We start from the raw sequence: 16043 nt of genomic DNA on the forward strand, positions 1-16043 counted from the left end.
TAAACGTTGCCTGGGCCTGTGCTCTGCGGCGACAGAGCAAGTGCTGGGGGCTGAGACAAGACGGGAGCCCAGCAAGCTGAACCCGGCCCCAGGGCCTTGCGCTCCTAGCCTGGTAATGAATCCCACCCGTCCTGTCGCAGACCCCCGCCTCCTACCCCCACCGCGAGGCTGGCCAGGGGCCGCGAACTTGTTTAACTGGGCAGGTAGAGGAGCTTGGAATCTACCGACCGTCCTAGACTTGCATCTACACTGGCCACCTCCTTTCATTCATGTGGCTCTGGGTATACTTGTTCATATCTAAATCGATAGACCTTTTATTACACCACCTTCCCTTGTGAGGCTTTCAAATGCTGACATTTCTACTTGGGAGGCTGAGACAGGAAGATCTCTCGAGCCCAAGAGGTCGAGGCTGCAGTGAGCCATGATCATACCACTGCACTCCAGCCTGGGCGATACAGGGAGATCCCATCTCTAAAACAAACAACAAAAAACGTTGACATCCAGCTGTCTGTCATTAACTCCACTTTACAGATGAAGAAACAGACAGCAGAGGATCAGTAACTTGAGTCTGGTCACCGTCTGGGTTGGGCTGGGACAGCCCAGGGGTCCCAGCCTGGCCTAGGTTCCACTCCCATTCCATCCCTGTGAGGATGCAGTCGCAGACATCCCCGGGGAGGGGGAGGGGGTGCTGGCATGCGCTGGGTGATAGGAGTTCTGTTTTCGTCCTCCCTCACCCTTCCCTCTCCCAGCGCCCCTTGCTGTCAGCTTCCTCTCCTGTGATTCCCTAATTTTCTTCCTTTTCTTCCATAGCTCTGCTTATCTTTATTCCTTGGCCAGTTTCCTCTATTTTCACTCCTCTTAGGACCTCTTCTCTTGTCGTTTCCTTGCAGCAAGTTAAGAGAAGAATTTGTCACCCTCAGGGGGTCTCTAAGCCTGCCTCTGTGTTCTGGATTCAGTATCAGTGCCCCCACCCCCACCCCAATCTCCTCCTGTGCCATCTCCCCTGCCCTGTTCCTCCCAAACTCTCATACTGCTCCCTCTACCACCATCCCCCACAACTGATCTTATACACAAATACTTCCCCTCTTCACCACCGGATAGCTGCCCATCTTAACCAAAACTCGTTCCCCCCACCACCTTCCGTTCCCTGCCCTTCATTTCCTCCCACCCAAGCTGCTGAGCTCTGCCAGAGACTGGAGGCTCTTCACGCTGGAGTCCACTACATCCCACCCATCTTCAGGCTGCTTACCTTTCACTTTGCCCCTGTCCAGCCTCCCACCAGTTTCCTGGAGTTCCCATCTCCTGCAACCCGGAGCCTCACTTTTGGAGAATAGCCCGATGCCTCCCAGGCTGATACAGTCTAGCCTACCTCTTCTGGCTCTGGCCCCACATTAACGATTTCCCTCCCTCCCTCTATTTCTGGAATAACCTGGCCCCAAATCCAGACTCTCCTGTTTATTAGTGCTGAGCCCTGGGCCAATTATTTTTCCTCAGCTTGCATATCTGTGAAATGGCAAGTGTTACACGGGACCTCTGTGAGGAGTAAATGAGATAACATATGTGGTGCATTGGATCAATGTCAGACTCCAAAGAAACACTCAGTACAAGTTATTGTCTCTGCCTTTGTCCATGCAGAGAACTTGGGAATCACCTCAAAGCATCACTCTCTCATCCTCCACATCCAATCAGTGGCTCAGTCATCCAGTGATGTAATCCTCAAGTCTATATCCTCTTCCTTTTGCTTCTTTGCTGGCTAACTTCATTCTTAAAACTCAGTTCATCTCCCTGGGAAGCCCTCCACCCCATTCTTTCATAGCATTCACCTGCGATGGGGGTTGTGTGTGTCTCCATCTGTCTCCCTCACCAGGCCATGACTCCCTGCTCCCTCTAGCCGGGAAGCTGCTATGTACATCTCGCCACCAGCACAAGCCAGGCAATGTTTCTCCGACAGAGCTCTTGTGAGAATTTGGACCAGCCACACCCCCAGCTGTCTCTCTTTCACCTTTCACCTCCTTCTTTCCTATTCAGCCTGACTTCATCTTTATGTCTCCTTGCCTTACAAAGAGTTTGCTGTCCTCATGTTTATCTCAGTCTTTTGACTTGTCTTTTTCACCACAAAATTTCTTGAATGATTTTTAGTCTCTCTCCAACTCTCTCACTTGCCCTCTACCCAAGCCTTTGCAACCAGACTTGGACGCCCATCGTATTAGGAAAATGGCTTTTGCAAAAGCTCCAAACATTTCATTATAGTGTGAGGACAAGGGCAAGCAACACGTGCTTATGGAGAGCACAATAAGTTCAACCTCATGGAGTTATTGAGACCTAATGAGTTATAATCTCCACCTGATGAGCTTAGAGCAGTGCCTGGAACATAGTAGGCTTTTGATAAATATTAACAGCTATTATTTCATAGAGCCGTGCTAGGAGCCAAATGCGGTTATGTAGTGCTTGAGAAGTGGATGGCCCAAACAGAGATGTTCTGTAAATGTGAATACCCACTGCATTTAGTGTTAAACAGGCTTAGTGCTAAAACATTTAAAATATTATTATTTTTATATCGATTACACATAGTAATGGATATATTGAGTAAAATGAAATATCTTAAGAAGATTATCTGTTTCTTTCTACTTTTTAAATGTGGCCACTAGAACATTTAAAATTATGTGTCTCACATTATATTTCTATTGGACAGAGTTATAAAAAATACAGATAATCCAAAAGGGAGGAGTGAAGGGAAAACAGAGATCTTATCATTGTCAAATCCTACTACCCAGAAACAAACATTGTGAAATTCTTATAGTATATCCTTCCAGTTCTTTCTATATGTGCCTCTGTTAAAAAAAAGGATCATACTGTACATAGTATTGTAACTTCTTTATCTTTATAACCAATCAAATCATCTTTGCCTCTCATTAAATATTCTTTATTGTTGGACATTTATACAGTTTACAGATTTTCACTGTTTTAACAAAATTTTGACAAACAGCTCCATAGCTGTATCTTACCGCATGTTTGTTTCTTTTCTACATATTTCTAGCTGTGTAATTTCCAGATATGCAGTATTTTAATTCTTTTGATTCATTGTCACTAGTTTGGCCTCTGGAAGTGTTCTATATAGTTATTCTTCCAAAGGCTGACTTTAAGAATCTCTCTTCATCCTCTGAAATGTTCATTAGGACACCTTATTTCCAAATTTGAGTTTTTTTTAGTCAATTGTTATAGGCTCCTCAGCATCTGAGTACCTTCAACCCCTTTTTCTTTTGGAAACTCTCTTCCCTTTATTTTCTGAACAAGATACTTGCCTGGATCTGCAAACTCTGGGAGTTGTTCCTTCATGGGCTCTACTTTCTTCTCCTAACTGTGGGCATCCATGAAGGCATCTTTATCCTTAGCCCTTCCCTCATTCCATGTATCATGCTATTCTATCTATCTATCTATCTATCTATCTATCTATCTATCTATCTACCATCTATCATTATTTCCACACTTTCAACCAATACTGTATTGCAGACTCCAGCAGGTTTGTAATGCCAGCCCTATATTTTTCTCCAGATCAAGTCACTGATTTTCAAATGCTTGTGAGAAGCTTTCTGGAGGGGTCCTACAGGCCCCCTAGACACTCACCATACCCCCAAACTGAGCTCAACATCATCCCCACCAAATCCGTGCCTCTCTCTGGCTTCTCTCTTCTGATAATAACTGCCCCTTTCTGCAGGGCACCCAGGCTTAGCAGCTAAGAGGCATCTGTGATACCTCCTTTCTCTCGGTCACTGCTCTGCACATCCAGTCAGTCTTTGCATTCTTTCATTTCTTTCTGTTCTCCTTGCCTCTGATTTGGGTTCTTATTACCTTTTCCCAGTGATTCTCTTATGATAGCCATTTGTGATCTCTCCTTTCTACAATTCATCTTACACGTGGCTGGCTACCAGATTTCTACAACACAACTCTAACCTGTTAAAATTTTTTCACACAACTGTGGACCCAGGGTGGTTTTTTTACCTCTCTGTGACTCAGTTTTTCATCAGCAATCTGGAAATAATAAGACCTACTGTGGAGAGTTAAGAGAGTTAGAATGAGGTGATTCATGCATAGCTCTTAGCACATAGCAAGCACTCAGTAAACATTAACTATTAGTGTCCGTGTTCCAATAAAGTTCAAACTCCTAAGCTTGGCATTCGAGGCTCTTCATGAGCAAGTTGTACCTGTCTAGCCTCATGTCTTCTGCTCACCTTTGGGTAGCCTGCCCTGTGACAATACTGCCACCAGCCAGAGCATTCTTCCAGGGACTCTGTGCTCCCAGTGGCTCTCTGTGCATGTCTTGTACATTTGCTTTGCTCAAAAACATTACTCTAAGCCAGGTACAATGGCTCACACCTGTAATCTCAGCACTTTGGGAGGCTGTGGCAGAAAGACTGCTTGAGGCCAGGAGTTCAAGGCCAGCCTGGGCAACATAGCGAGACCCTGTCTCTACAAAAAATTAAAAATATTAGCCAAGTGTGGTGGTGCATGCCTGTAGTCCCAGCTACTCTGGAGGCTGAGGTGGGAGAATCACTTGAGCCTAACAGTTCAAGCCTGCAGTCAGCCATGATCAAACCACTATACTCCAGCCTGGGTAACAGAGTGAGACCCTGTCTCAAAAAACAAAAAAAATTACTCCAGAGCATGTATCAGTCCAACTTCTGAGAGGAATAGTACACATAGTCAACTATTTAGAATGCCAACTTCATGAGAACGTCTATTTTGTTCACTGCTGTGTTTCCAACACAACATGGTTGTCTGGCATATAATAAATGCTCATTAAAGATCTGTTGACTGAATATAAAAATGTGAGAAACATGACTCAAGGTTCCATTTGTTCTGAGATGTGTAAAAATGCAAGTTTTCATCATACTAGAACGTAAAGAAAATACAGTCCTTGCCCTGTATGGTTTGCCATACCTCCCAAGATAGGTGGAATTCTTGCCTGACCCTCAGGGTGGGCTTCCCATCCTAGGCCCCATATTGGAAGAACATGCTTCTTGCAGAGCCTCTGACTGCTGGGAAAGGAAACCCAGACACTTTGAACTGGGAGCCTGCCCAATAATTGGCTAAACTCTTGAGTGGGAAGGACTATAAATTCAAAGTTTCTAGTGTGACTGTATTACATAAAATGTGTGAACTTGGAGCAAATATCCCTTTCTTCTGAAAAAAACCACTTCAATGGATGCCTCATTTTTGCAAAGATAAACCAAAGACTTAATTCTTTAATGGAATCTATTAGAGACCACAAGCTCAAGTGTTCTGCATAATGTATAAATGTCTTCTCTATAACAGGATGCCATTTTTGCAGGTTAATTTAACTTAGGGAAATGTTTCTTTTCAACATTTGGGTCCAGTCAGCTCTGTCCCTGAAAATTAGAGGTCCTTCTTGGGAGCATATGTGCATTCTGATTCAAATTGTTCTCCATAAAACTGGAAAATGAAGGGTAGGGAGGCCCATATTTTCATCTCCCACTGGTAGAGAACTTTTTTTTCTTTTTCTTTTTCTTTTTTTGAGACAGGGTCTTACTCTGTCACCTAGGCTAGAGTACAGGGATGCAATCATAGCTCACTGCAACCTCGAACTCCTAGGCTCAAGCAATCCTCCTGGCTCAGCCTCCCAAGTAGCTGGGACTACAGGTCTTTGCCACCACACCCAGCTAGTTTGGTAGAGAGTGTTTTGACCTGAATGGCCAAAGCCCACCCTGAGCTATTCTGCTGAATGCTCACTCAGAATTTCAGTTTAGAAGGAATTTTTGGACTTTGGGAAATGTACTTGCATCAGATGATTATGTAGTGAGAGATTGGCTCAATGGGGCTCCAGGCAAGCTCAGCCCCTAGGAGTTCTGGAATGGGCACACTGACTCTTGGGCATAAATGGGAGGTGAATGAGAGCAGGTGAGATTTGGGCTGGAGCTGGGAGACGGCTTCCCCCTCCTAAAACTAGAGGGGCTGGACCTATGGGAGGGAGGAAGTGTGATTTTGCTATTACATGGATGGGACTATCAACCAGCAGACATCTGGGCCATGAAATGCAATGAAAAATGGGGCCATTTGGTATAGCTCAATGTCAAGACACTTCAGTAGGCCCATCCCTACCTATTTTGTTGTTCTGCTGGCCTGCTGACCTGCCTGCCTCCCCAACTGCCCACTTACACAAATTTATTTGTTCATATCTGGATCTGAACAGCTTTGTATTACACAGCACACACATTTTGTACCTTTTCTGAGTTGTTGAATAATTTGGCCAGGGTCTTTTGTAGATTCTTTCTTTGTGAGTGTGAATGTGATGTCAAATTTGTTTCTAATAATACGGTACACTAGAGGTCCAGAGAGCCTTCCCAGTACAGAACATCTAAGAACTTGTTTTATTTTGACTTTTTATTATAAAAATTTCCAAACGTACATAAAAGTAGACAAAATAGTATAATGAACACCGACATGCCCTATTTAAATGTTACAATTTAACATAAAATTTACAATAATTTTACAATTATTAACATTTTTCCATTTTGCTGCATCCTTTTTTCTCTGGAGTATTTTATTTATTTATTTATTTATTTATTTACTTAACAGAAATAGGGTCTTGCTCTGTCACCCAGACTAGAGTACTGTGGCACAATCATAGCTCACTGCCTCCTCAAACTCCTGGGCTCAGCCTCCCAAGTAGCTGGGACTACTGGTACACCACTGCACTGGGCTAATTTTATTATTATTATTATTTGGAGAGATGGGGGTCTCACCATGTTGTCTAGGCTAGTCTTGATCTTCTTGCCTCAAGAAATCCTCCCATCTTGGCCTCCCAAAGTGCTGGGATTGCAAGCATGAGCCACTGTGCGTGCCTTGAAGTATTTTCAAGCAAATTACAGCCATCGTGATGTTTCAGTCCTAAATATCTCACTATGAATCTCTATTGGGAATTTTTTTTTAAAAAGGAAACTATTATTATGTGAAATTTTAAACATATTTTGTAGAGAGAACAGTATAACAAACCTCCATATATTTACCGTTCAACATTAGTTAATAATCTTTTGCTAGTCTTAAAAATATCTTTTAGAATAATGGTTGAACTGTCACAAAAACAAAGAAAAATCCCCAGTTTCCCAGAGATTGTAGAAAGCTTGAATTGAGACAAGGAAATGAGTTCTGAAGCTACAGTGTGTGTTGGAACAAACTTCAATTCCCTGGTGGCCTGGAGCTTGGGTTTTAAAGGGCTCCAAGTGAGAGGAATAACACTTGGTATTCATCCAAGGCAGGAAATCAGATCAAAGATTCCTGAAAGGTGACATCCTTACTGAGTGAATGAGAAAAGATTTCACCCCAACAAAGGGAGGCGGTGGGCATATGTGCCTGGCTCAGCTTTGGCTCTGTGTAGAAGGGGAAAAAAAGAAAACATGTTTTCCTCAGAGTTTCTAACCACAGCCCCATTGTCACTTGGATGTGGGACCAAACATTTTAGGAGCCCCTAAAAGACCCCAGGCTAAAAATTTAGTATGTCTTGGCAGAAGAAAACAAGTGTATTTATTTCTCTTCTGGAGGAATATATTTGATAGCCAAAGGATTCCCCCAGGTAAAGTTCCGAGAAAGATAAACTCCTAATCGAAAGTCATCAAATATACAGGAAAATAAACTATCACAAACTGCAGAATGAGACCTGCAAAAAGAGCACCTATGTTAGAATTATCAAATATAGACTATAAAATAATTATGTTTAATATGTCACAAAATAAAATAGGGTATTAAAAGAAACTAAATAATACCTTGCATATGAGTGCAAAATGGTACAACTCTGGAAAGTTATTTGACAGTTTGAAATAAAGTTAAACATATAAACACTCAGCCATTCTACTCCTAGATATATGTGCAAGAGAAAAGAATGCATATGTCAGCCGGACGCGGTGGCTTTGGGAGGTCGAGGTGGGTGGACCACCTGAGGTCAGGAGTTCTAGACCAGCCTGGCCAACATGGTGAAATGCCATCTCAACTGAAAATACAAAAATTAGCCGGGCATGGTGGCAGGCGCCTGTAATCCCAGCTACTCGGGGGGCTGAGGCAGGAGAATCGCTCGAACCCGGGAGGCGGAGGTTGCGGTGAGCCGAGATTGCGCCATCGCACTCCAGCCTGGAGGACAAGAGCGAGAAAAAAAAAAAATAAATAAGCGAATGTCTACAAGTGATTGTTCCCAATCATCAAAAACTTGCAACAATCCATGTTCCCATAAACAGCAGGATAAATAAATTGCTAGATTCATACAATGAAATGCAGCAAAAACAAAAACAAAAACCAACTGTTGATTCATGAAACAACATGGATAAATCTTAAATACATTATTGGGTAAAAGAAGCTAGACAGAAAAATATATATGCTGTAAGTTTCCATTTATATGGTACCTTAGAACAGGCAAAATTAATGTATGTTGATAAAAGTCAGAATAGCAGGTCAGGTGCTGACGCCTGTTATCTCAGCACTTTGGGAAGCCGAGGCAGAAGGATCCTTGAGCCTAGGAGTTTGAGGCCAGCCTGGCCAACATAAGGAGACTGTCTCTACCGCCCCCCCCCCAAAAAAAAAACGTCAAGTGTGGTGGCACACGCCTGTGGTCCCAGCTACTTGGAAGGCTGAAGCAGGATTGCCTGAGCCTAGGAGGTCACTGTTGTAGGGAGCCATGATTGTGCCACTGCACTCCATCCTGGGCGACAGACTGAGACCCTGTATAAAAAAAAAAAAAAAAAAAAAAAAAGCAGTTATCTCTGATGAATTATTGACTGGAAAGTGGCACGGTGGAATGTTCTGAGGTCCTAGAAATGTTTATATTTTAATCTGGTGCTTACATGGATGTACACATAGGGGAAAATTCATCAAGATATACACTTCAGATTCGTGCATCTTACAGAATACAACAAAGTGTAAACAGAGGACCTAGCTGATTTGGAAAAGGACCAAAGAGAAATAAAAATTATAATAACTGAAATTAGAAACTCAATAAGAAGTTAGCAGATTAGATGTAGCAGAAGAGAGAATTCATGAACTAGAAATCAGAAGAGCTGAAGAAATGCAGCGCAGAGAGAGGCAAAGCTGCAGGGTACATCAAGAGGTTACGAGAGATGGAGGGTTGTGTCCGAAGGATTATCGTATATCTAACCAGGGTTCTAGACGTAGAAAATAGAGGGACTCAGGGAGAGGCTTCCTTTGAAGAGCTAATGGCTAAGAATTTTAAAAAAATTGATAAGCCAATTGCTATGGTATGAATGTTTGTCCCCTTCAAAACTCAGGTTGAAATTTAATGTCCAAAGCGGCAGTATGAAAGGGTAGGGCCTTTAAGACGTGATAGGTCATAAGGGCTCTGTCCTCATGAGTAGACTAATCCATTAATGGAATAACGGGTTAATGAGTTATCATGAGAGTGAGACTGGTGGCTTTATAAGAAGAGAAAGAGAGACCTGAGCTAGCATCTCAGCTTCCTCTCCACGTGATGCCCTTTGCTGCCTTGGGACTCTGCAGAGAGTCTCCACTACCAAAAAGACTCTCACCAAATGTGGTATCTTCAACCTTGGACTTAGCCTCCATAACCGTAAGAAATAAATTTATTTTCTTTATAAATTACCTAGTTTCAGGTATTCCATTATAAACCACAGAAAATTAACTAAGACACCAATCCTTGAAATAAGAAAGCCCATTGAAATCCAACAAGATAGACAAATCTACATATAGGCAATGAAATTGTAGAATGCGTAAGGAAAAGGGATCTTAAAAGTAGCCAGAGAGAGGCCGGGCGTGGTGACTCACACCTGTAATCTCAGCACTTTGTGAGGCCGAGGCAGGCAGATCACTTGAGGCCAGGAGTTCAAGACCAGCCTGGGCAACATGGTGAAACCCCGTCCCTACTAAAAATACAAAAATTAGCCAGGCATGGTGACGTGTGCCTGTAGTCCCAGCTACTCGGGAGGCTGAGGCAGGAGAATCATCTGAACCTGGGAGCCAGAGGTTTCAGTGAGCTGAGATCATGCCACTGCACTCCAGCCTGGGTGACAGAGCAAGAACCTGTCTTAAAAAAAGAAAAGAAAGAAAGGAAGGGAAGGAAGGAAGGAAGGAAGGAAGGAAGGAAGGAAGGAAGGAAGGAAGAAGGAAGGAAGGAAGGAGGAAGGAAGGAAGGAAGGAAGGAAGGAAGGAAGGAAGGAAAATGTAGCCAGAGAGAAAATATAGATTACTAGAAAGTGACAATTGGACTGACAACCGACTCTCAACAGTGGATGCCAGGAAAGAGTGGGATATATCTTCAAAGCACTGAGAGAAAATAACTTACAACCTAGAATTGTATTTCTGGCAAAAATTGTCTTTCAAAATAAGGGTGAAATAAAGACATTTTCAAACAAATCAAAAATGAAAATTTCTACCAACTGACCCTCATTAAAGGAATTTTAGGCAGAAGGAAAATTATTGTAGAATGAAACTTTGAGGTGAAAGGATGAATAGTGAGTAAAGTTAATACAATAAAAATAAATATTGACTATATAAAACAGTAATGTCATAGTATAATTTGTGGGACTAAAAAAATAGAAATAAGTATTGAACAACAACAGCATCTAAGTTGGGGTAGTGTGTTGATCAAAGTTAAAGTACATTTGGATCGTACATTTTTCTAAAGGAGAGTAAAGATTATGATTAACTTTAGATTTAGAGAAATGAAATATGCCATCCAAGGAATAGAAATGGGCTACTACTTCCAAATTAGTAAAAGAGAAAAAAATAGAATTTAAAAAACTAGGACAAAAGATCATTAAATAGCAATAAAACAGTTTCTTAATAAAAACGATAGTCTGTAGAAAAACCTTAAATCCATGGTTTCTAGGCTATAGCAGGAGTATGCCACTAGGCTGAAAGAGCCTTGCTTTGGGACATTAATCTTGTTAGAAAATAACTGAGAAAACATGGAAAGTGTCTTAACAAGAAGTGTTAGAGAATCTGTCATTGGCATTCTCTGCTTGTAGATGGAACACAATCATTGAGCAATTCTAAATAAATACTTAAATCACAGGAATCTAAAAAGTGATGTCAAAACAAAGGTTTGAGTTTCTATTTTTCACAAAAATTTCCAAGAGTTTATCATCAAATTATGATGCCAATAGTAATAGTGAGGAGTAGTCAAATATTTCATCATCAAGAGGAAATCAGAGTTGACATAAGGGCGGGTAGAGGGAGTAACACATTTTAAGCCAAGATTCTGCACATGGTTTGAAATTGGAAAGGAAGGAATGGGCCTTCTCACCCCCAAACTACCTTTAAAGTATAAAAAGTTCAAGGCAAATGAAAACATTTTTAAAAACATCTGAGTAATTGGATTTTTCATGGATGGAACAGAGCATTATAAAAGACATGCAATTCTGTTACCCATTCTAGTTGTTCTGCTAAAACAGTTCAGGAATGAAAGAACAATCATAACTTGAAAAAATTTCTGGAAGTTTTCAGAACATGAGAAAAAATATAAAATGCATTTATATTTGATGTAGTTTTATAGTAAACATATACTTTTTGGTGACATACACTGTCTTTTGTAAAGTATTACCTGGCTAACTAAAACCTAATGAGGAAAGTAGGATTTATTTGAAGTTGAAGATATTTTATTTCTGGGAAAATTGTGTCTGCCATGGGCATAGGGGATCTAATTTGCAAATGAAGGCAAGTGTTTTGAGTTTGAAATAAAAAAGAGAACTTTATAACTAATTTAAGTTGGTTTCTACAAATTGTGCAAACTTGTGAAACTTAGGCAAGTTACTTAACCTTTCAGTGCTACTTTCTTTATCTGAAAAATGAGAATAAATCATAAAACCTACCTTAGAGATTTTTGGAAGGATCCAATGAGTGTAGATAGGTAAAGCACTTAGAATAGTAATAGTGTCTGGCACATAGCATGTGCATATACATGGTACATACCATGTACATTAATGAAATAATATACATGGGCATTGTTTCCATAAACCACTCATAAGATACAATGAGACAGCTGAGGGTATAATGGTGCCTAGCTCTCAACCTGTGCAAGCTCCCTGCAGAAAATGTCCAAGGCCATCTTAATTAAACAGCCCTTCACAGGTGCTATGATGTGTTAGTCTGTTTTTGTGTTGCTATAAAGAAATACCTGAGACTGGGTAATTTATAAAGAAAAGAGGTTTATTTGGCTCATGGTTCTGCAGGCTGTGCGAGCCTGGCTCCAGCATCTGCTCGGCTTCTGGTGAGGCTTTAGGGAGCTTTCACTAATGGCAGATGTCAAAGTGGGAGCAGGCATGTCACATGGTGAGAGGGGGAGTAAGGGGTGAGGGGAGGTCCTAGAGTCTTTTAAACAACTAGAACTCAGAGTAAGAACTCACTCATTACCAAGAGGAGGGAACCTAGCCATTCATGAGGGATCCACCCCTATGATTCAATACCTCCACGAAGCCCCATGTCCAACATTGGGGATCACATTTCAACAGAGATTTGGAAGGGACACACATTCAAACCATATCACGTGGGTATAGATAATATCACTGGGAGGCTCTCACACCCAATTATTATGGAAGCTGATTTTAATAAAATGTATGGCTGTGTCTACACTGGAGCTGCTGACACAAGTGGAAGATTTAATGTGTTGCCACAATGTTTATGGAAGATGAGCCAAGAGCTTTATACGCACATTGTCATGTACATCTTGGGGATTTATTGGTGTTGAGATGTGTCAGGATATGAAAGAACTTTGAAGTGATCTCCGTGCTGTCAATTATTTGTATGACACTGTTCATGCATCTCTGAAAACCTGGCAAATTTTCAAAACATTTGTAAGTGGAGTGAAGGGATACTGGAAACTCCAGGATTGCTGAAAATGTGTTGGATTATTGAAAACGTGTTGGATTATTGGTCATGATTGAGGGGCTTCTGCAGATTATTCAAACATGGAAAGATGTGTCAAGCTATTTTTTGAAATATACAGGTGGCTGGTGCAGTGAGGTCTTGGCTGATTTTGGTTTCCAAATTTGAATTCACCTTTTGTTTATAAATTTTAACAAAATTTAAACAATGGGCTAAGTATTACAGGCACTGGTTTTCTAAGTAGCTTCTAATTGAAACTATAGGCATTTTTCTCTTTCCCATCAAAGGTTAAATAAGCATTTCATGGTTTTTCATCTGAAAGAAGCGATAAATATTTTTAAACCATTCGAGACAGAATGGAGAAATTATGCCAATAAGTAATCCCCAAGGGTTTCAAAGTGGAAAAAAATTCTTTTAAGAAAAAAATGTTCATGGTAACTAAGGTAATACATTTTCCCCTACTACTTCAGGAAAACAGTTTAGTATAAATGTTTATTTCCAATAAATAGTGGCCATATTACTAAACTTATGTTTTTCAAAAACCATAAATGGCAAAATGAAAGAAATTTCAGCAACACTTTCTCATAGGACACTATATTAAATGAAGAAATAATTAGATACATGCAAAAGTTTTCCATGTCCCTGCCTGCTATGCCCACACCTCCACCCACCCCCTACTGGTCCTAGGTGAACCCCATGGCCTTCCTTCTGGTCACAGCCGATTGCATCAGGGTAGTCCCCTTGGGCTTATCACTGAACTTGATTTGGGGCCAGGCTCAGGCTCAATGAGGCTCTCTCTCAGGCATTTGAACTAAGGGCCCCAAAGAGGAGGGATATTTGGTAATGGGCAGGGGGCAGAGGGAGTGTGGCAAAGCAGGGAGGTGGGACCGTGCCTGGAGCCTGTGAGGCCTGCACCTCAGTGTGAGCCCAGGAGAGCCATCCCTGTAGAGAGGCCCTCCTGGCTTCAGTCCTCATCCCCCAACCCCAAAGGCCTGTTGTATTCCAGGTCAGAAGCACCTCCTTTAACATGAAACTTCTCTACCCATGTCTGTCTCCCCTGAGCAGCTCTTAAGACGTTGAGAGCAGCGCCTATGTCTGTTATCTCACTCCCCTCTACAGCAGATGGTCTCCAGGCACACTAGGAAATGGGTTGATTAGGTTAAGAGGACAGTCAGGAAATCTGGCCCGCTGAAGGATGTGACGAGTGTGGAGAGCACTGCAGGAGGGGACTCTCGACTGGATCCCCTGGATGGTGGCCGTCAGTGGTGGGGAGAAGCCTGGAGAAGTCTCAGACGCCTGCTATTGAGAATAGGGGCCTGATAATGTAGACACTTGCCCCCAGGAGAGCGGCTCCATGTAAGCCCCTCTGCTTCAAAGGCATCTGTTATCTGGTCTCACCCACCTCTCTCTAACAGACCGCAAACCACCAGGCTAGCTGGAATCCGCATTCCCACCCCATGCCCATTCCCCGCTCAGTGCTTTTGCTCAGAAGGTTTTGGCCAGCTAGCGTGCCTTCTTTCTCCCCACCAATGCCAACCCTGCTCAACCTTCAAGGCATGTTTTAGTCTCACGTCTTCCAAGAAGCCCTCTCTACCCACCTCCCCTAAGCAGTGCCCTTTGGAGTTGTCAGATTGCCACTTACACTTGCGTTTTTACAACTCAGGAAAGCCATTTGGAACGGACCATGGACTCTGCGGCCATGACATGAAAAGAACAAAGTGGCCACTACCCTTGGTTCTCACACAGAAATTCAGGCATTCCTCACCCCCTTTTTGCCTCAATCTATGGCCTGTCCCCCACAAACAAAAGGAGAGTCAGAGAGGTTCCTTTCTCCCACATCTATGTCTGGGTTTCCAGTGTGTCCAGGGAGCCTTTGGTTTTAGCTCTTCTTTCTCCTTCTGCCTCCACAAAGGCACACGGATGCTTCTCCCAGGCTGCAGCCCACCCATCACCCCTACCCAGTCCTGGGGACAGCCCAGTCTCTGCCCCATCCTGCAACATCAGCCCAGGCCCCCAGACCCAGCCCTTTGCAGCCAACCTTCCCTTGACCTGTGAAGAGGCCCTAGGCCAACCAGATGCTCCCTTTTAGAAATGTGAACTGAGAGACATGGAAGGAAGCTGCAGTTCAGTGTGAGCCTAGGCCTTGAGAACAAGGCTGTATGCATGCTGAAGTCACAGCGAACAAAGATGAAGTGTGAGCAGAGGCGGCGTGCTGGGAGAGAGGGAGGGGATGCGCGCTAACTGGCAGACACCACAATGGGCCCCTGAGAGACAAGGCTTGGGCTCCAGTTCCCACTTACCAGACATCTGGACAGTAAACCATACAACCCCAGAAGGAAAGAGGCCCCACAGGAACAGCATAGGCCAGGTGTGTGTGGGGAGTGGGATAGGCCAAGGAAGGTGCTGAGGATATGAAGGATGAGGAAGAGTTAGCCAAGCAGGAGAGGAGATGGAGGGAGTTTCCTGGAGGCGAGAATGTTTGCCATGCTATCAGTAAGACCTCCAGGGGACATGGGCCGTAACTGCCATAGCCACAACTATTACAACTACGGGTAAAATAGTGGAATTTTTTTTTTGAGACAGAGTCTCGCTCTGTTGCCCACATTGCTGGAGTGCAGTGGGTGATCTCGGCTCACTGCAACCTCCCCTTCCTTGGTTCAAGCAATTCTGCGTCAACCTCCTCAGTAGCTTGGACTACAGGCATATGCCACCATGCCTGGCTAACTTTTTTATTTTTTGTGTATTTTTAGTAGAGACGGGGTTTCGCCATGTTGGCCAGGCTGGTCTCAAACTCCTGACCTCAGGTGATCCGCCCACCTCGGCCTCCCAAAGTGATGGGATCATAGGCGTAAGCCACCGTGCTCAGCCAAAATGATGGAAATTTAATAGAGGTCTAGAACAGCAGAACTACATTTGCTTTGAGCAGAATAAATACATCTGCCTTTCTTCTCTCTTCCTTCCCTCCCTCCCTCCCTTCCTTCCATCCTTCCTTCCTTCCCTCCTTCCCTCTTTCTCTCCTTCCTTCCTTCTCTCTCTCCCTCCCTCCTTCCTTGCTTCTCTCCTTCCTTCCTTTCCTCCCTCCTTCCCTCCCTCCTTCCTTCTCTCCTTCCTTCCTTCTCTCTCTCCCTCCTTCCTTCCTTCCTTTCCTCCTTCCTTCCTTTCCTCCCTCCCTCCCTCCTTCCTTC

The sequence above is a fragment of the Symphalangus syndactylus genome, chromosome 14, assembly GCF_028878055.3.
Source record: "Symphalangus syndactylus isolate Jambi chromosome 14, NHGRI_mSymSyn1-v2.1_pri, whole genome shotgun sequence".
In the NCBI taxonomy this organism is placed as follows: Eukaryota; Metazoa; Chordata; class Mammalia; order Primates; family Hylobatidae; genus Symphalangus; species Symphalangus syndactylus.